The following is a 22,435-nucleotide window of genomic DNA, read 5'->3' as shown; positions in this document are numbered from 1 at the left end:
TCTCCGTGGGATCAAAAACTCCACACTGGCACCCCTTAAGGGAATCTCTCACACTGCAACATGCTCCATCCAGGGCCTGAAAAAATATGATTACTCCCCATCCTGATGGAACTCCATTGGCTCCCTTATACTGTGATGCAGTGACAGGCAGTTGAAAACATCTGCAGGCAGAATTGAACTAGGGCTCACACTATAGGCTTTACACCCATAGAACATCCTTTAGTAATACACAGAATATTTACTTTGACTCCCTGCTGATGGGTACGATTGTGATCCCTTATTTATCATGTCTCCCTTTTGCTTCTCACATTTAGGAAAGTGCTGAAGATACACCTTTTTAAAGAACACTACAACACAATGCATTACCATCCACAAACCAGCTCCCTCTCCTATCACTCATTCCCTTTAGGCTGCCTTTGACCCTGTACAGAACGCCGTTGCCTTCTGGCTAGGTTTGCACTATAGAAATACCACATACATACATGCATACATGCATACATACATATATCTGTTCAACAAAGAGCGGAGCCCAAAAGTGATAAATAGGGATGTATGACGGTACAATGCGTACCGTTTCAACGCGTGCCTTTACAACGCGTCTTTAACAACGCAAGTCGTTACAACGACTTGCGTTGTTGGGCGCGGATAGTGAATAGTATAATTTACTATTCTAACACCAGTCCCCGTGGATAGTAGGGAAGGTGTAGTTGTATTTCTATCTAGGACCCTAATCAATATTCCTAAATGATGCCCTTGTATGGCTATAATAAATAATATCCTTATAAAGGCATAAGAATCATATCCATATTTAGTAATAGCCCATGCAGTCCAAATACAGAAAGGCTACTCCCCTAGACTCCTAGAAAGTACAACGCGTTCTTTAAACAAACCAAACCTCCAGCAACCTGGGAATTCCCCTTGCTTTTGTTTTGATTTGCACAAGAACTCCTAGAGTCAGAAAGAACTGTCAGTTCTTAGTGACATCTTTATTGACGTCTTATGTCCAACCTTACGTCAAACCCGGCACCTTTCAGGTATAAATATACCAACGTTGCCTTAAGCAAACACACGGTGGTTTTGGAGCAGAGCGGCTATCTACTTGCCCGAGAGCCCAGCTGATGCGGAGAGCCCACGGACGCCGCCCCTCCCTTTTGACGCACTGAGAGAGACGCTGTCTTTTCTCCTGCCGAGAAATCCAGCTCCGGTGTTCTCAGCCGCCCTTGCGGGTTGCTGGGATATCGAGTCCTGAGAGAGAGATATCAGACCTCCTGATTTCTATTACCCAGGTACGGAGCTGACTAAACCCTTAAAGAGAATTCTTGATTCAGATTCTTGGCAAAACCAACTTAAATTAAACTGCTACTTATTTACTCCTTCCCACGTATTAGGCTTAGGTCAGGTACACCGGGGTAGGCGTAGTTAGAAGCACCAGTTGAGTACGTTAGTCAATGTATATTTGTATGTATATATTTTATCTATTTTAAAGTACCATATGGCTTAGAAACCATATCAATGCTTTTACAGTATTATTTTATAATACTCCTTTTACTGTACGCACTTTACTTTATACTAAGTATTGCAACTGTGGCAATTCATTTTTCTTGCATGAGAAGGAAGACTGCTCAATAAATAACACCTTTTATTGAAAATGCCCGTCTCTCTATTCTCTGCACTCTGGTGAAACTAAGTATGCACGATTGACTGAGTAAAATAACTGTCTATTGTTTTCACACGACTCTAGAGATACACTCTTATTCTGAGGGAGCAAAGTTGTCATGTTTTATGGTTGTCAGAAGCTAATCCCTTCTTGTCTATCCAGGGAAGCTAACTCCTCCTTGTTTATTCGAGAAAGTTTCTAGTGACCTCTGAGCTAGCTGGCAAAACTAATTAAGTCTAATATAGTCAGTAGAGACCTAGTCGACCTCAGTCCTACGTCTACACTGCTGTTTATATTATTCCAATGCGCAGAGCCTATTGGGAATATAGGAACTACACTACAGTGTTGGAATAGTAAATATACTATTCTTTATCCTTTAGCGCCCTCCAGCGCAAGTCGTGGTTACGACTTGCGTTGTAAAGGACGCGTCGTAAAAGCACCCGCGGGGTAACATCCTCGTTGAAAAGGATGTTCCCCGATAAATAGTATTGAGAAAAGAACAAAAGCAGAGATATCACAACATGTTTCATCAACTCTTTAAGCAGCTGGGGCAGTCATAAAGGTGTACGTGTGTAAATATATAGGTTTTCCAAATTCACACTCCTTCCTACTCTGGAATTCTGAAAAGCTGCAGCACTCACAGCTTTGTTGGGAACTGCTGGGACAGTCGGTATATTTTTAGACCGTAGTTTTGCCTAATGTAGAATTATATACAAGCTACAATTCCTCGCTGGCAAACGATGACCCACTGTGCAATTACATATTTGTTCTTTCTGTTTGTTTTTTTCCACAGGAATGGAGAGAAGACCATTGACTTACACCAACACGAAGTTTGGTGGTGTATCATTCACCTTCAAACCATGGACGTTTCTTTACTCTAGCTGTTTCGGAGGCACATTTCTAAATATTTCAAGGGGAAAGGGGTAAGAGAGGAGTTGGGAATATACACAAAATTTGGGGAGTTCACAAATGTACACTGTAACCCCTGACTTGTTATGTCCACTAACTGCCATTTGTGTAGGTGGTACCCCTGCATCAGTTTACTTAGTGGTATACAATTAGTCAGGAGCAAATAGATTTATGCCTACTAGGTGACCCTTTTCAATACTTAGCAGGCATAAACCCTGAATTTTATAGCCATAGACATACAGTAAATGTAAAGGAATTTATATAGCGCAAATCACCAAGCGGTCTCTAAGCGCTTGCTTAGGGAACCCGTCCTGGTATTCCCCTGTGAAATAACCCCAGTAGGGTATCCGCAAGGTGAAAGCCAGGCATCCCGACGCGAGGGGCCGTTGTGGAGATTAAGCAAGCTATTGCCCAGAGTCGCAGAGTGTGAACCCGTAAATCGAGTCGGCACCGGAGCGAGAATTGTCGAGTCCATGGACATTTTTTAGGACTCAAGCCCCCGCCGAGCCGGGAATTGAACCCTGGTCCCGGGCTGACCTCTGCTTCCAGGTCTGCCTCCTCTAACCAGTGAGCCACACTTCTCCAGTATATTTTTAGCTCAAAATGCTTTTCAGACTCAAAACATAAAGAGCTTCACTTGAAGAAGCAATATTGTAAGTCACATAATACATGCTGCTGAAAGTGTAAGGCATTTATTTGAAAACTATTATAAAACATTAAAATAATCAGCCAAAAAACAATGTGGATGAAGTTGTGAAATATTGCTATGCGTTATTGAATGAGAAAGAAGAGCACATCCCTAAGAGTGGACTAACACTGTTAGGATATTGGTGTGAAGCGAGAGCATTATAATATGGCTTGGCATCTCAATCCCAACGAACCCAACAAGTTGAACTGCAGGTATGCACAAGCAGGTCTGTGTCAATTGCTGTCTCCCATAAGTTGGGGCAGGCCATCCTCTTACATTTTCAGTCAATGACAGCTGGGCAGCAGTCCACTACCAATCAGAGCCAGTGTGACTTTGCAGTTTGAAATTTTAGGTTGATTTTCTATATTTGGAGGGCCTTTTGATTGGGCAGGCCTTGCCTTTCCTAGAAGAATGTAAGGTGCAGCTGATTTTTACATGAGACCAGGCAGGTACAATCTCTTGGGTCTGCTCTCACAGCAAGCTTTGTTTATTCACTTGAGATAGTACCTGTACACAAAGGAGCTGGAAAATTAAGAAAATCTGGGGGATGGGGCAGTCCTTGTTACTTCACTGTTTGCTGCAGCCATCCCTCATGTTTGCAATGAGCTAGTGGTAGCAATAATGAGAGGTGCACTGCTGGTGATCACAATTAATCCTTCATCGACACTCATTCTGATGTTCACAGGCGAAAGAGACCTCATTTGCCTGGCCAAGGCAACACAATGTGCTCATGCATTCTGTTGGTAAAGTCCTTTCAAAATCATGGTCCTCTGTCCAAAGTAGATACTATGCAATATTTTGCTCTATACGCCTTTTAGGTTTACTACTTACTTACATAATACACTTCATCTTCTGACTTCTTTTCATAACACCTTCTTTGATGGTACACCTGAACTCTGCTAATGCACTGTGTTCAGTAAAAGGGACCTACTCTCAACTTTCAAACTGTTGTAGAGCAAGACATGTATTTTGGGATGTTCTTTCTCGTACAGATGAGGGAAACATACAAAGTCACCCAACTACTACCAAACATTTCCGCTATAAAAAGTGTATACTTTGGCTTTGCCACTGTTTGGTCATCAGTCTCATCTGATAGTGTACTGTAGTTTTTAGAAGTCCTTGTCCAAATGTGCTTGTCTAATTTGCAGAAATTGTTATTTTCTTTTTTTTTTTATTTCAAATGATTTTATTAGAAAAAGTTTTTTAGCATATTCAGTACAGAAAGAAAGAAGGCAATACTGGTCATGTTATAACGCCGTTGTGGTTACAATTGGCGTACACTATATATTGTTACGTTGGGTAGGCAATAAACAAAATGATACTTTCCTCTTTGACAGCACATTCAGCATAGCAGTCAATAGGATGCTCATTGAACTGCTCATTGAATTTGCAGTACTACGAACCTCAGGTCAGTAGCATGATTTTCAAATCTATCACCACAATCAGGGCTTTGAGTGGGCCGGGTCTGAGCACCGGACGTTTTTTAAGGGGTCCTCGAAACGAGTTTCTATCGGGCTCTGTTTTGTGCGCTGGTCACAGGTGGTCCGTTTTTTTCCGGACGGCAGTGACAGCAATATGCTGTCACTGCAGTCCGGAAAAAAGTGTCAGGGTGCAAAACAGAGCCCGATAGAGACCCGTTTCGAGGCAGCAGGCACATCGATGTGCGTGTGCTCACACTACTCACAAGTGGAAAGTTAAGGCATGACGTCATGCCAGGTGAGCTTTGTAAAGGGAAGGGAAATCCTTTAAAGAATCATTTTCTCTCTGGATTTCCCTTCTCTTTTTGAAACCCAGGAGCAGCAACATTGTTGTAGTGTCATCAGGGCTGCAAGTGGAAGCTTTTACAATATTCTATACAAGCCATAGTTGCTTTTATTTATCTTATGCATCTAACAACCACTGACAAAGCCATTAGTCCTGACTTGTAGGTATGATGTTACTTGTTGTATCATAAACCTGGATGCAATGACAGAAACAACAAAATACAAGTCGGGCGGCACACTATGCTAAACACAGATTTCTAACCTACTGTTTTTAAGCCACGCCCTCAATTACATTGGCCACAGCCTTTTGAGAGACCCCCCAGTTTGTTAATCCCACTTAACCCTTTAAGTGCTGCCGTCGGCCAACGGTCGTCACGGGCACTACCTCCCCAGTGCTGCGTGCGACCGCTGGACGTCCAGTTCAGCACTGGATAATGGACAGCGCAGCACTGGGGAGGTTTATTTACAAGCTCCTAAGGTGTTAACCCCTTAAGTGCTGCCGTCGGCCAACGGTCGTCACGGGCACTACCTCCCCAGTGCTGCGTGCGACCGCTGGACGTCCAGTTCAGCACCGGATAATGGACAGCGCAGCACTGGGGAGGTTTGTTTACTAGCTCCCAAGTGGTTAAAGCCCTGACCACAATAAAGGCAAAGGGGCAGTCATAAAAAAGTAACAGGATCATGTTCAAGCGGGAAAGGTTATTTTACCGCTTGTACATGATTTTACGTTTTTGGTAATTTACAAACACTTTAAAGATTATTCTTAGAAAGTTGCACCAGTTGCAAATTGGCAGGCATAATCCGGAAAAAGTTATATGACAGTTTTGTGCTGTGGCACTTCCAAAATGTGGGCTTGTGGGCATAGTGTAATTCCACACTGTAGCAATGCAGGGCAGTTCTGCAATTTCAGCATTTTTATTTAATTTTTTGCCTTCATGGGAAATTATTTTGTCTCTGGAGAAATACCTTCCCTCCACCCCCTTGAATTTGGGAGAATTCTGCTATCCTTCTAGGTCACCTTTTTGGGGCACTTTGTTGTCTAGCCAGCCATGTTAGATGGAATGACTCAGCCAGAGAGAGTATTTTGACAGGTAGGGCCCACTGGCAGGGAGCTCGCTGTTCAGCCACTTACTCACATGAGTTATGGGAAAACCTTGTTCAGCCTATTATTTTCCATATTAACTGTCACCACGAATGCCTTGTTTTATTAATAATCCAAAGTCTTTCGTGTGTAAATCACATATATTTAATGGTATCACAGCAACCTGTTTATGACAAGCAAATATAAGATTATCCGAATTAGAAAAGGGAACAAATTGACATTTTGCTTTTGTTTCAATCTTGCAAGATTTTCAGTTTGGAAAGAATTAGTCAGCGGATACAGTTGTTTAATTGCGAGTTGAAAAATGTCTTTTGTTTCCTTTCTACTTTCAGTTTTTTTTTGTAAATGTTTTCATGTTTTCAAGATGGAAAACAAACCAGAATTCGAAGCGAGGGACATTTAATGTGTGTGATTCATGGGAACGTGCTCCCCAGCATACATAGAAACTGCTTCCTGGCGGGAATCCCCTCCAGTGCCTCTGGTAACGTCTGGACCAGTGAATGATGGTGAACCCCTATCCAGGCCGTTTCCCGCCTCCGGTGCTTGCAGTGAGGGGGGCGCTTCACCTCCCCGTGGCTCCTGCTTCCTTCCTCCCTCTGGGCAGCCCTCGGCCCGGATGACCTGCTTGTGACTCCCCATGTGAACCAAAGACTCGCATATCAGTGTCAGATGTTTGGTCTGGGAGATGTGAGAAAGAAAACAGACTGTCAGGATGTGATGTAAGAGCGGCAGTCCGCTCCAGAAGCTTCTTCCAAACATATTGCATCCGTGTTCATTATTTAAACTAATTGCAGGAGAGCTGCGCCTATTCCAGCGAAGGAAATAATAAATCCACCGAAAAGGCCTGCAGTTTCAAGGCTTTCTATAAGGCTCATGGGCGAGAAAAAACAGCAGCTCCTTTCAGGAGATGATGTGCAGGGCACAACAAACGAGGTGCAGCGATACACAATCATTCACTTCACCAGGTTCTTTTTCAAGAGCGAAATCCTCACATAAAGCAAAAAAAAAAATAAGTGACAACTGTTTTGTGATGAAAACCATGAAACCCAACACGGAGAACAACAGCGGATTTAAGATCCTAAGAATCTAGGACACCAAGAATAGGCTGCAGATAAAAATATGACAATACATTTCACAGCTCGTGTCTTTTGGGGTCAAGCAGACAACCGTATATAGGTAAAAGGAGCCCTGAAAGAAATGGGAGTTCTAGGGCTGGTTTACCTGTGAGTTAACACTTGGATCACGTTGACACTTCGAAAAATCTAATTCTTTTTTTTCAGTTTACAAAGTTGCAGATGAGTAAATGATCGTCTGCAAACTAACATAGTTGTCACATTTTCAGAATTGGTTCACAAAGCTGTGAAGAGTCCGCCAACCATTTCTTGTCATGTAACAAAATGTAGAACATTTTCACGCTGGGTTCAGTGTCTTTGAGGGATCAGGAAAACTATGTTTGCATGGGAGTTATCTAGTCAAGACAAAGAAAGGGGCGCTGCGCAAGAGCATGGGTTCAAAGACCAGACAGGTCACAGGAGGGAGGGTGCAAGAAGAGGAGGAAGTCGCAAAGTTATGGAGTGGACCTGGGGAAAACAGGGAAGGGGAAAATGGAGGGAGGCCAGGAGAGACACTTTTCAGAGCAAGGTTGTTGACCTGGTGTTTGAATCGTGATATTGTGTTAATTTGCAGGTGTAGAGAAAGGAAGTAGTCTTGGTTAATGATCCTTGTAGCATCTTGTCTTCACCTTACTGTATTTTCTAGTCTCTAGGTCGGCAGTGCTGTTGCAAGATCCTCATATCTTCTAAAGAAAGTGAAACCAGGAAACGTTTCAGAACTGCTAGTCAAGCCCTCGTACTCTTGTGTCTGGAAAGTGGCAACAGCATGCTCCATGACCTCCCAGAGTACACATTGCCCCAACAAAAGGGAATTCTGCAAATTGCAGCATGTTTCATTCAGGGCCTGAAGATATATGATCACATCACACTCATCCCGATGGAACTCCTCTGGCTCCCCTTGCTGGCCATCATCCTCAAAAACAGCTGCATCATTTACAGAGCATATTATGACCAGCACCTCTCTCTTCTTACAGGCAAATTCACCATCTCTGCTGGTTCTCACACCCACAGCCTGGACACCCTCAGACTGGAGACAGAGAAGTGTAAAAAACAAGCAGCATGTATTTTCTATCTGTGCACTCAGCATCTGGTATTGAACCCCAATATCCATCAGGAACACCCCAAAACGGCTCTTAAGGAAAAGGTCGAGCATGCACCTCTTAAAAGAAAAGTACATCACAATGCAGTACCAGTACACTTTCGCTCCCAGAACCCAGCTACTCAACTATCACTCATTGCCTCATGCTTGGCTGTGTTCCTGCACAGCGCTGTGCTACTTTTAGGTTAGGTTCATTCTGGGCAAATACCAAATATATACATCCATACATAAATACATACATACATGTATACGTATCTCCATTAGAAGTCTAGAGCCCTTTAATGAGGCAGACCACAAGACGGCGAATGCTCTTCAAGAGAGTAAGGTCAATCGCACCACTCAACATTGTCTTTCCTCTGTCTAGATGTTATAGAACAGTTCTTCTTTGACAGTTCTGCACTGCAGTCCCTGTAGAAAGGCCTTTACATTGTGCATGTAGTTAGTGCTAAGTGAGTTAATAGCGTAGATTACTAGCCCATGGTAGCAACATTTACATGTTAAGGTAAGTTCTAATATAACTGTCCAGAGTTAATGCACAAAAAGGCAATGAGCAAAATTAATAAATTGAGTTGAGATTCTGAAAAAATCATGCAAGCTGAATCCAGGGGAACTGTAAATCTGACCACCCTTTGTGGCTTGTTTCGAGTGCGCCACTATTGAAAGGAGGGGGCCAGGGGACCTCTGCCACAACGCATGACCAGAAGCAATAGGCAATGATGTGAAACTAGAACATTTTCTGACGACCCTGGCCTGTATAATAGTGGTGAAATGTCTGAGGTTTATTTAACTTTGTAAACACACATTTTTTGTGATTCACTCCCCTGTCTGCCTGTCTCCCAGCAGACATCTGTAAGAGAGCGTGCAGTCTGTTTTCCCACATACACAAATGAATTACAGACTTGGGTGACTTCCAAGTCTGGTGAACCTTGTTATACATGTGTTGGGATTAAAGATTGCCTAACATAGTCTGATTTATGGGCACACTGTGTTGTAAACAGTTTATGGTACTGCTTCCATCGGATTCATCTGTTTTGTCTAAAACCTATGAAAGAAATCTATCAGTGCAGTTGTTAATTCACATTAACGTGCTGTTGTTTTCAAATGTGTGTTTACTTGTCTGACTATAGTTGAACAAAATGTTTTCTACAACAATGTTTCCTAATTCTGTCCTCTTTGCCGAACAGGACACAATGCATGAGCTCAATCCCTTCAACATAACATATCATGTGAATATGTAAAGCACACCTTCACTGAAAAAGGTATCTTTGCACTGAGCAACAGATGTTAATTGTCACTCAACTCAATGGTACTCATTTTATCGACATAAGAAGGATAAAAGAGTGGATCTGCACCAGTGACCATGAGGTCAAACACAGGCCCCTACAGTGAATCCATCAGCCCACTAAGCCAACAACACAGCATAATAAGGAGTAATATTTGAAATGTCATTAATTTATTTCTTTATCATCTTAATTATTGGATTTTTACTAGTGTTTGGATGCAGAAATACCCCCTGTATGGCTTTGTAGAGCATGCACGCTGTGGTGTTTATGACCCCTATCTCAGCATACATGACTAGCAAACATGTGCGCTGAGGCCTTCCTGAGGTATCGATTGAGGTTCAGAGTGCACCCTCCTTTTGATGAGTGTGACTACTGTCACCTTACCAAAACTGTATTGACAGGCATGGCAGTGAAATAATTATAGTAGCAGTGCAGGTATTATTATTACCTGGCACCTGCTATTCAGAGTGGACTACCGGCCACTGAAAATTGTTCTGCCAGTATCCTGCAACTGGTCCTTTGACCATCCATGTGGGACATGATGCTGTGAATGTGTATATCACTTGAGTGTTTAGAGGATGCATGTGGAGAGTGGCCACTCTGGGTTCTATTTATAAAGGCTATGATTCAGTAGTACTTAAAATGAGAGTACTGGATGGAGAGTCCCAGACAGCAGATGTGAATTGTAGAACTCCCCCTAGAACATTCCAGTGACCATTTCTAGGGACACAGAGGAATGTTAAGGAAGAGAATGGGTCCCTTTGAAGCCTGGGAGTTTTCCCCTGCCCTTGCTGGCTCATTGTTCTCTGGGACAGATTAACATGGAAGAAGTGGGGCAGTCCTCCTTGCCTTTGTTCTCTTTTTAGAGTTGCTCCAGAGAAGAGAGTCATAGTTCTCCCTGTTTTCTACTCTTGGGACAAAGACTATGACTGGACCAGTGTACATGAAAATAGCAACACAGCAGAACTGCTCAGAACCAAATGTGAACTGCTGAAATACAAAAGGACTGTTTACAACTTGGGTATAAAGATGGGACTGTAATTTCCAGTCACTGTGCCATGATTTCATGATCTTATGTCTGGGACCCCACACCCCTGTCCTCAGGGATGTTCCTATTAGCTCCAGGGTTGGGGAATCGGCCACCAAGTCCCTTGACCATTGGGGGCATTGAAGGTAGTTGCCATGTACAAAGAATATGCTGCTCTGAAGGAGAGAGGGCTTTGATGCAGCCCCTGTGTGATGGATCAACACTGCTCCTGCTGCACTTAAGAAGGTTAGTTCCAGTGTGTCACCACATGCCAAAAGTGCCTAAGTGCTGGAGGACTACTGACCCTGGCTGTGTTAAAAAGAAACAATAAGTGCTGGAAGAAAGCTGACACTGTTGAAGGCAAATGCACTTGCATGGCATGTTCCTGCTGCAACCTGGAGTGGGCATCTAGCTTTTAGGTGCTGGCTTCTGTGATGGCCTTAGGAAGACCCAAGAATCAACATCTCCAAGACTGTGAGCATCCTTACCCCTTCACAACTTCCCTTTAACTGGTGCTGCCGCGATTTGCCTGAGACTGCTCTACACTAAGGACACGGCGGTATAAGGGCACTATACATGAAACAGTTAGGACAGTGTGTGCTGGAACCTTGTTCTTCAGAGAGAGAAAGCGCCCCCGCCAGAACTACCCCCACAAGTCCCACTGAGGTTCCCACACAAGTCTAAGGACCAATGCATATTACCCCAAAAGACAGAGTCTGCGTGAATACTATGGGTGCTGTTCCCACAAATACCCTTAATGAGAGCCCTCTGTTATGAGCAGTATTTTTCCATTGCATGTTTTAGAATTAAAATACTTTTAATTCTTTACCTTTACGCAAATAAATCTTACAAATAAAAGTACACAAAATAAAATCCACGCTCTGGGTGCAAGAGCTTACATCTTGTAAAATCCAGAAAAATAACAACTGAAAGATAACCTCTACAGAACTGTGTGTTTGCAGACAAGTTAACTGTCTGGGCCTTGATTTATTCATTGTTACCTCATGCATATTGAGCCCTTACAGGAACATGTATCAATGTTGGCTTTTGCGATTTCTTAATTGCGATTTTTAAGGAATCACAATTAAAGGAATCGCAAAAGCCTATGCATGTAGAAATCGCTTAAAAAATAGTGATTTCTAAACATTCCTTAATTGCGACACACAAATTGCGATTCGCAATTAAGGAATACCTATCCATTCATTCCTATGGGGCTACAGGCCTATAGGAATGAATGGGAACACATTCTCAATTTGCGATTCCGAATTAGAGAATTGAAAATTGAGAATGCAATTTCAAGGGTGCCAGGGTGTCAAAAGGACACCCTGTTGCACCCCTGAAATCTGCATATGAGTACATCTTGCACACACACATGCCCTACGGGCATGTGTGTGTGTAAAATGGAACTTTGGAAAAAGCACTTTAGTGCATTTTTCAAAGTTTTTGCAAATTACCATGAAGTTCAACTTCATGGTAATTTGCGCCCCCTTTTAGCGAAATCACTAATTATTTTACTTTAATGCATTGCATTTAAGGAATCTCAATTTGCGATTCCTTAAATGCAATCGCAATTTGAGAACTCGCAATTAATTGCAAATTCTCAAATTGCGAGGGCCTTGACCCTTGATGCATCGCAAAAGCTAATGTTGCGATCGCAAACAAACGATTTTTGCGAATCGCACCATTTGCAATCGCAAAAAGCTTTGATGCATGTGCCAGATAGTTTATACCCTCACTCCACCTCCCTGAGTAAACCTTGGACTGTTGACCTTTGCTGCCCTGAAGGTCAAGATCTAAAATGTGTACTCGGTGCCAAATTTTTTGTTCAATAATAAAGTAAGCCCCATGACACCAGTTGTAAAAGGTTACAATCTGAACCCAGGAACCACTGACTGCCCGGGACTCCTGAAAAAGTTCCCATAATTAATGCTTGCGTTTGAATTACTGTGTTTATTCGCTTTTGTGTGGAACTTTATTTTAACTTCCCCTGGCTGCACACGTTTACGATATGTCTACTAAATCTGTTCACACTGTTTAAGCCCTATTCACTGTCAAGATAAGATCTCTTCTCTTCCGATGGAAAAGACAGACAGCTTCTAACAGTATTTTGGAATATATGCTTTTAATTACTTAGTTGTGTAAAGCAGATATTTTAGCCTTAGAACATTTGTGCCATTTCCAATTTATGCCTCAGCACCTTTCTTTGCACTTTGTAGGCATTATCGGATTGATTTTGTCAACATGATCTATTTGGTCATAATGATCAAATTCTACATTTTGTGATAAACATTGTGTGTTAAAAATAAAGTTAGTTTAAAAGAGCAAGCTATATTTTACTACTAAACAGTAAGCCATAAGTGCATTTGCCTTGCAAACAAGAGGGTCATGATTTGAATGGTGCAGTAGCACCGGACCCAAAAGTTGTCGGAACTCTAAATACACAATATTGCTATATTTTACTACTAAACAGGCAGTCACAAGTGCAGTTACCTTGCAGACAACAGGGTCATGATTTGAATGGTGCAGCAGGTGCAGTGGCACCAGCCCCAAAATTTGCAGGAACTCCTCTAAATACCAAATATTGCTATATTTAACTACTAAATAAGCAGTCACATGTGTAGTTATCTTGCAGGCACTAGGGTCATGATTTCAATGGTGCAGCAGGTGCAGTGACACCGGGCCCAAATCTCAAGAATCCTAATAAACACCAAATATAGCAATATTTCACTACTAAACAGGCAGTCACAAGTGCAGTTACCTTACAGGCAACAGGGTTATGATTTGAATGGTGCAGCAGGTGTAGTGACTCCAGGGTCAAAAGTTGTTATAACTCCTCTAAACACCAAATATTACTATATTTACTACTAAACAGGCAGTCAACAATGCAGTTCTCTTTCAGGCACTAGGGACCTGAACTTAATGGTGCAGCAGGTGCAGTGGAACCTGGCTCAAAAGTTTTGAGAACTCCTCTAAACAAATAATACTGCTATGGCACCAGTTAATTCTATTATTTCCCTCATTCATTTAATTTTTCAAAATGTTGTTATTACTTACCTGCACCATACCAATAGTAACAGCACAATATATTGCCTTTTTGTACATAAACAAGTCGTAACACTTTAACAGACTTATTGTAACTCATGTTATACAACTACTCAGCCAGCTGCAACTTACAACAAAAAAACAGCTTATTATTCATCATATAGACGAAACCTAATACATTTACCATTGCTTGTTTCCAAATGCTATCACCAGTAGGGAGGGTAGGAAAGTTACAGCAGTTAATCGAGGCAAGCGAAATAGAGGAAAAACATATATTTCTTTCTAGTCAGTGATGTAGGTATTATTGGTGCATGAAGTGCACTGGCACCAGGGCCCAAGGGTGTGATCAGCCCACGGCACCCAGACTACAGTGGTATTTACTCTCCAGCCAGACAAGGTTTGTTTTACTATGCTGTCCTAAGGCTGGTTGTTACCAACAGTCCACTTACTACAGGCACCCAGGTGTGCGGTACTGCCATCCAATGCTTAACACCCTTTAACCCAATCTGTAACTTCTAGCCACTGAAGTGGTCTCATGGTGGTAGTAATATAGTGTGACATTTCAGGCCAACTATTAGGAGTGCTGCTTCGTTTTCTTTTCACTGAAGTTTAGCTGGTGGAAACTTTACTTTGATTAGGTGAGGATAATTATCTTACACACAAACTTTTGTTATGAACATATTGTCTAGATATTTTGGTGATAGTGAGTTGGTAGGTCTTCTCAGTGCTTGATGTCGAAGGTGCATTGATTAGCATGCATTTTGTGTCTCGTGTATTTTTTCATGTGTTACTATGGAGTGTGTTAATTGTTGTTATTATCCCATTTTGCATGCAAGGGACAGAGTGAGGTGTTTTTCTTGTTTTAAGTGTGTTTTAATATGAAATGGAAGCCAAAGAGATTGTTTTTATGGACAAGCATGATGTGTAGTGAAGCTGTGGATGATGCCTGTCAGGATGATAAGAGAAATTTACCAACTGTCTTTGTAGATTTTGGGCAGGAGTTATATTTGTGTTGCTGCTATTCTTTGTAGTAGTTGGGGGTTACTTTACTTACATCCTGCAGTACTAAGGGCCTGAGTTTGAAATGTTGGTTTCTTTAGATGAATTATATTCTGGAATAGGAACAAAACGTATTTTTGTGTTTTTTAAGCGAGTAGAGGCTGGGAAGTAAAAGGCCTAGGTCAATTTCCTTTCATAGGGGGGATTGGGAAAAGATGGCGAACATTTTGTATGAATATGCTGTTTATTCTGTTACACCATTGCTTGGGATTTGTGTGCTAGGGTTATTTAGTCGGAGGGTAGGAGGCAAAATGCAGGACATTGAGATGGATGCTTAATTTTGCTTTTTTAGTGATTATATATTGTTCCTAGGATGGGGTAGATGCTGTGTTTTTGGTTGGTGGTACGTTACAGGTGTTGTGCCTTTGCTGTCTTGGTTCCATATTAGGATGGGGAGAATGTTGTCTCTGATTTCTCATTCTTTTTCGCATGGAGGGACGTTTGGAATAACGTTGTGTGTAGTGGATAAAAATGATGTAATTTTCTATGAAGCGAAATATATGTTACGTAGGGTAGTTCGTTTATGTAAGTATTACTGTGTTCATGTCCATCACTGCTCTGTTTTGTTTGGTTTGCATTGTGCAGTAAAATTTTAAAAAAGTGCACATTTTACACAATTAATTTGCCATAATGCTTAAATGAGATAAAAATAAATAAATAAAAATAAAATAATGCTTAATATACGTACACCACTGAATTTCACGTAATAATCTCAGGCAAAAACTAGACGATATCATGAAAATACAAAGTGGTAACTATTACTGATATAATGTCTTCTATGATGCTTAGGAAAATCCTCCCATCCCATCATTCCCATAAATAGCCCTCAAGGGTAAACATTGTCTTGCCACGACTTCGCCAGTGGTCTCTACGTAAACATATAAGAATACCTCTTGTACAGACTGGAATGCAAATAGAACTCGTCGAGCAAACTTTTACTCAGCAAAGGAATAGGGAAGCATATATTACTGTGCTGAACATTCTACATTGGTAACTTGTTGGCTGAAGATCAGCATAAAACCTATGGCAATCCACAAAGCAGTGCCAAACTGTCTGAAACCCAAAATATTGCGATAATGTCCAATCCACGACCTGAGATCAGCTTTCGCCCATTCATATTCTCTACTGTCAGATAGTCACTTCTGTGCACGGTGTACTCCTTCCTGAGAATCATGCTCAGGCCCATGTGGGAGCCACAGGTTTGGTTTGTGGAATTTGGAGTAGTGAGCACCATGCTTCTGAGCATCCCAGCAGTTCTCCTCAGGCTTGTGGGCCCATCTTGCCTCTCCACTCGCCTGGGAAGCATGTTCACCATTTTCAACGCTATAATCCCGCTGATCACAGAACCGCCTTCAACTTGCTGACACCCTTCTGGCCTGGAGCTCTACTGTTACTCATCGCTAATGAGCTGAAGGGTTTTTGCTCCTGTGCACGAGGCTGGGGGCAGCTGCCATCACCATCTTGCTGTCTGTTTGGTGTTTTTGCATACATTTTTGGCAGCAGGTTTTATTGTGACTCCTCACTAGCAAAGCTGGTAAATGATACGAGTTATATGGTGGAGGAGGTGGTAGTGTCCCAGGCAAAGAGAACGAGCGAAGGATGGGATGGTCTGTGGAGTGGTGTGCGAGGGTCAGAGGCTGTGAGGAAACTCTTGTACCTCCAGAGTTAAGCACATCCTCCTAGGGGCTTTGGCATTGCTGGAGCACTGGTTGAAAACATTTGCCTCTCTTTCTTTTAGGATTCCTATTCCTATGCCGGCTCCTCTCCCACACGTAGGTGGCGCCCTGTACCAGTTTCACATCTGCCAGAATAAGGAGTTGTCCCAGCGAGTGTCTCCAACTTCATTTTGATAGCATTGGCTGCATTCTTGAAATCTTAAAAATGCTCAAACTTCAGGTTCCGTGGTGATTATAATTTGTGAAAAATATTTACAGCTTCAACAATCTTAATTTGAATAAACTTAATTATGAAATCCGGTTCTCTAAAAGAGACAAATAAAGTTCTTGGTTAAGCTCCTGGGCAATTCCTTGGCATTAGCAGCCTCCGGAATTGAGGCTGTTGCTCAATCAATCCCTTCATCTGTGCAAACATCAACAGTCTCTATGCCACCAATAATAAATACCTTGTCTGTCAATTATCCAGTGGATATTCCATTTATTGAAACATCTACCAGGGGTATAAGGTCACTTTTACTTAAACCTACAATACAACCTTGCATACGGGAAAGCCTTGAACTAAACCACAATCCCCAGAATAAGTCTTTTTTTAAATTCACTTCAACTACATCTTTTAACAACTCAATTGTCAACTCAACAGTCGACAATGTAATCATTGCTATATCTCTCCCATTTATTCATACTACATCATATTATGACCGTTCCAGTTACCACAACAATTTCAATTACCGCAAATGCTTCAAACTGTCCTATTCCCAAATATGCCTCCTCAATAAAAACTAACTCTGATTCGGATTCTATTTATAGTTTCGACCCTTTGCTCATTGAAAAGGGATCATAGATACAACACTGCAGTCCCACTTCAGCACAGGACTCTCTTGCCAGCTCTTTAGAACATTCAGATTTATTAGATGAGCTGAATGGCTTGAGGAATTCTTCTCCTATTGATCTGCAATCCAATCCGCAGCCCTGCAACTTAAATAAATCTATTCCAGAACCAGAAGAATCAAATGAAAGAAATCCTTCTCTGGTCTAACAGCGCTTCAAGCAATGAGGGCATTAACCATAACTCTAGCAAAAATGGTGGATGCAATGAAAAGTTAGTCATTTCTAGTGACTGACCAAATGGCTTTACTGAGGCAGATTGAAAAAGATCTCACCTCCATCCTTGATACCAAAGATCTTCTATTTGGGATCTTGCAATCTCTCACCAGCATGAAAACTTACGCGGTAAACTTGTCTCGTCGTCTGGGTGACATTGCAGGCTTACTTCAACTTTTGCCGGGCAAATTAAATTATAAGCAATGGCCCGTCCCAAGTGAATCTTCATCTTGCTCACAGTCAGTTGAGTCTCTTATTTCCCCAGGTGGAACTTTTGGATCTGTGAGTGCTTCAAATATCCATTTCGATTCATGTCCAGAAGATTTTACGCAATCCAACCTCACTTCCAGAAGTAATTGAAATGGTATCTACTGACCTAGTTTTGACCATTCGAGCTCCTTGTTCCTCTCCAGAGTCATTAGGAGGTGACTTTCAACCTGATATAAGCAAACAATGCTTTAGGAAATTAAGGAAGTCAAATAAATAAAAAAATTGCGAAACATCTTCGGTCTACACAACGTGACCCAAATACGACTATGAACAACCCAAGCCTACTTTCAATTTTCAATAAAAAAAGATTTTCAGCATGACTCAGAAACAAAAATAACTGAGGCCACGGTAAACAACCATCATCAAAGATCTGAATTTTCAACTGCCCCTTCAAAAACATCCCGGGGGTGCCTACCGCGATCCGCCCACCAAATGTTCCTGTGACACCCCCGCCATATTAGTATGGCGAGGGCCACCGTGGCGGACGGAAAGACCGTCTGCCGCTTTTCTGCTGGTCAGATTGCCAGACGGACGGAAAAGGCAGATGATATTGTGGCGGTGCCTTGCAAGCACCACCATCCCTATTATGATGTATACAGAAAAAGGCCTTTCCATGGAGGTGATGCAGCCATGGAAAGGCAGGCAGTCTTTGGCAGTGCCCCCCAGGGTATTGGGGGAGTGGAGTGTGCACTTGGGGGGTACCTATGGTCCCCCCCTCTTCATTGCCAAACATAAGCTGGCAGGCACCGCACAGTGCCTGTCACGTTGTGCATGCCAATGCACAACATGCATATTTGACATTGCGGCGGGTGTTTCTTACAGTACCGCCCTGTCAGGGTGGCAGTCGCATCATAATGGGCCTGGCAGGACCGCCACACCTTTGGTGGTCTGTCCAGTTTACCATTACAGTTGCCAGTTTGGTAAATGAAGGGACATACCTCAGATAATCTGTTATTTCCTAGATGCTCTAGCGACCAGTTTAAACATTTCAACTCCTGAAGATCAAACTTTAGCTAAAACAATAGCTGATAGTTTTACCTTTCTTGCAAAAGTACTTTTCCCTAATAAAAGTTCTCCTTCATCTTTAACAAAGGCAAAACGTGCATCTGCAGCTCTAACATGTCAATGAGCTTCACACTTCACAATTGCCTGACCAGGAAAAGGAGATGGATGGGTGAATGGATGGGTGGATGGATGAATGGATGGGTGGTGGGTGCATGATGGATGGGTGGATGGATGGATGGATGGGTGGTGGGTGCATGATGGATGGGTGGATGGATGGGTGGATGGATGGTTGGATGGATGGATGGATGGGTGGTGGGTGCATGATGGATGGGTGGATGGATGGATGGATGGATGGATGGGTGGCTGGGTGGTGGATGGATGGATGGGTGGGTGGATGGGTGGATGGATGGTTGGATGGATGGAAGGGTGGTGGGTGCATGATGGATGGATGGATGGAAAAATGAGTGGATGGATGGTCTGAAATTCTAAAAAAAATGGCTTTCATGGTTCATGTTATAGCATTTTATATTTTACACAGGCTACAGTCCTTAAAATAAAATAAATAAATAAAAATACACTTTGCAACCATTTTTTTTTTACAAAACTTAGCTTTATAGGAGGTGGGCGGGCAAAATATTACTTACTCTTTCAGCATTGGGTGAAGTTCCAAATTTTTGCATTTTACAAAGATTTTTGCGAGACAATCTTCATGTAAAACTCGGTTATGCAGGACTGTTCAACGAAACCCAATTTACGTTTTTTTCTCCCATTTTTCCGATTTAAGCATTGTGAATTTTACAATGTTCCCATTTTTTAAGAAAAGAATTCAAAAGGTTACACAGGCGAAGTGGCTAACTTCTGAACCCTACTTTACGGATTCTTATATGGTGCAATATATATTCTGAACGCAACTTTTTGCTCAAATACACCTAATACAAATATATGTTTGCCTTTCCAATTAGAGCTCAGCAAACCCTAATGTGCTTCTGGGTCCAGATTTTAATTCTACGTAAAACAAACATGTTCAGCAACGATACTTGTGTGAACACAAATGAGATCCAGAGATCCATAATTTTTTTTAAATTAAACTTCAGTTGTGACCCAGCTTAAAAAGAGGGGTAAGTGTGTAACATGGCACATCAGCAGGAAAAAAAGTTCACAAATCTTTGGCAAGGTGCGATAGTGTATTATGCAGACTACTGCAGGCTACAGCAAGCTTTGCTTTAAATAAGTAGCATAGTTTCAGCCTTTCATCCTCCCAAAGCTGATTAAAGGAGCATCAGTGATTTTTTTGCATGCAGTATTATTGCCGTTTTGTTACATAAAGAGGGGTAAATCTCTACATAGGGCAAACTCGACCTTAAGGTATCGGAGCGCTTTACATCTGAGACAGTTATGTAGTCATTTTTAGGGAGGCACGGGGAGATTGAGTCACAGGGAGATCAAGTGATTTGCCCACAATCACTGGATGTTGAGCGTCCCTGCCGACCTGCCTGCCATTAGGTCTTCGCGCCTGAACTCGCTCCCCTCACCTGTGCCAGAAGTAGGGGGTACGTTTGCAGGCACTATTATTGTCGTTTTGTTACATGACGAGGGGTAAATCTGCATATAGCGCAAACTCAACCTTAAGGTATCGGAGAGCTTTACATCCGCGACAGTTATGTAGTCATTTTGGATGATGTAAGATTTTGAAGGCCACAGCACTATGAAGCTGCGGGATTTTGATGGTAAGCGCTATGTAAAAAATAGTATTCTGTGACAAAACCATTAAAGTAATATAAAATTTAAATAAACTTTACGTGTAAAAGTGACCTGTCCTAGATTGGAATAGAACAAGGTCATATGAAATGCTGGTGAAAGGGTGCAATTTGCATGGTATGCACCCATTACATTAGTGACCAAAATAGACTGAGACATAGGATTAAAATGGTTATCAAGTACAGAGAAGACAAGAATGTGAATTGCAGCGTTCTTGTATTCCCATTAGAGAACAGTATAACCACGAAGAAGAAACGGACAATTCACTGGTCTGAATAGAAATAAAAGAATTAGCGTCGTGGGGACGGCGGGGAGGGGGGTGCAGGCCTATGGTTAGAGGCGGGTTCATGCTTTGGGGGAACAAAAAGGCAAAGCACACGTTGTCATAACGTGCGATCTAAGCGCCTGCGATGTTTCATGCTTTCTCAATAGGAATCAACGCATTGCCGTTGTAAATACGTGCGATGTGAAAGATGGCGAAGTGGTGGACTTTATGATGTATTCACCGCGGGGTTAAAGCCTGCGATGTCATGGTGCGCGATGTATGATCATACATCCCTATAAAGAGGCACTACAGAGGAAAGAATACATTTTAAGCAGGTTTGAGCCCTCAAAAGAAATCCATCTTCCTTTACTTGTGATTCACAGATCAAGGAAGAAAAGAAACACTATAAACAGAAAATAAAAGAGATTCCAATAATCTGCCAAGAAGTAGCCTGGTCACAACTTTTCTTTGCAGCCAGGTGTAATAAGGTCAAAACCTTGTGGTCCTCAGTCGGTCATGGACTGAATCCTACTGTGCTGCTACTGTTTGTTGCATATAACATGAAAAATGGGCTTCGTACATCATGAATCTCTATGCAAACAACTCAGTTGATCAATTTGTGCATCCAAAATACATCAACCATGCTTTAGAAATCTTAAAACATAGTATCTTTGGATTGATCAGAAGTGCCAGATCATCGAGAGTGGCAGGTCTCAATGGGAAACCCATTAATGTTTTAAAATCTGATCCAGACCATTGGAGCTTATTCCTCCGGGACTTATTTTCTATTTTCAAAAAGCATTTATTCAGGCCATATTCCCCTGTCCTGAAAAGGGTGAATACTCTATCCTTGGTATAAAAAAGCTCAAACTGATGGCTCCAAGAACTACTGACTGATTGCTCTGCTAGACACTGAGAGGAAGCTTTTCAGCAAATTTTTGATGAACAACCCGGGCGATCAATTCAAACTACCTCTTAATCAATCCAGTTTCAGGCCAGGCTGATCCACCATAGACAATATCATTGCATTTTAACTTTTAGTCAACTCAATCTTACAAAGACATCTTACACTGTATGTCTGTTTCATCGATCACTCTTCAGCATTTGACATGGTTGATTGCAAAATAATCTCGGGAAAAATTATTAGCTTGGTGAATCACCACTCGCTGGTGCAGTTTCTGGTGTCTCCACACAATGAAACTTGACTGCAAGTAAAGCTTTTAAGGAGGTCACTTTCACCAAGATTAAAAACATCCAAGGGTCTCATGCCGGGTTACAGGTTTGCTCTGTTACTTTTTTCACTGTATAATTTAGATTTGTCATTGTGTTTAGACTATTCTGAAGGTCTTTCACAAAATCTTGGCCATAAGCCCATTATGTATCTAGCATACGCAGATGATATTGTGATCTTTTCACTCACTTCATCCAATCTAAAATCCAAGCTATGAAAACTCCAAGAAAATAACTGTGTCAATGACCAAAAATACCCAAAATGGAAAATTGACAACATTAATATTGAACCAGTAAATTAATAAGATTACCCATGTCTAACAGTGGCCAACAGGTTAGCTTGGTCTGCTCACATTTCTTAAACGAGAAAGAAGGTAAATATTGTGGTA

At 41.9% G+C, this 22,435-nt stretch overlaps 1 protein-coding gene across 3 annotated transcripts in view; it reads right to left on the bottom strand.

Annotated features, from left to right (window-relative positions):
- LOC144819435 (uncharacterized) overlaps positions 1 to 22,435 on the bottom strand; it is a 360,173-nt gene that overhangs the window by 192,799 nt on the left and 144,939 nt on the right. Inside the window, exon 6 of one of the 3 annotated variants that reach the window (XR_013607366.1) lies at positions 5,574 to 6,797. The exons of the other annotated variants lie outside the window; for them this stretch is intronic. The gene's annotated coding sequence lies outside the window, so the exon portion shown is untranslated. Of the gene's footprint in view, positions 1 to 5,573; positions 6,798 to 22,435 lie in introns of those variants that run through there. 3 annotated transcript variants of the gene reach the window in all.

The sequence above is a fragment of the Lissotriton helveticus genome, chromosome 2_1, assembly GCF_964261635.1.
Source record: "Lissotriton helveticus chromosome 2_1, aLisHel1.1, whole genome shotgun sequence".
NCBI classification, from domain to species: domain Eukaryota; kingdom Metazoa; phylum Chordata; class Amphibia; order Caudata; family Salamandridae; genus Lissotriton; species Lissotriton helveticus.
Note: the sequence above shows the minus strand (reverse complement) of the source record. Positions and strands in the feature narration are given on the sequence as shown.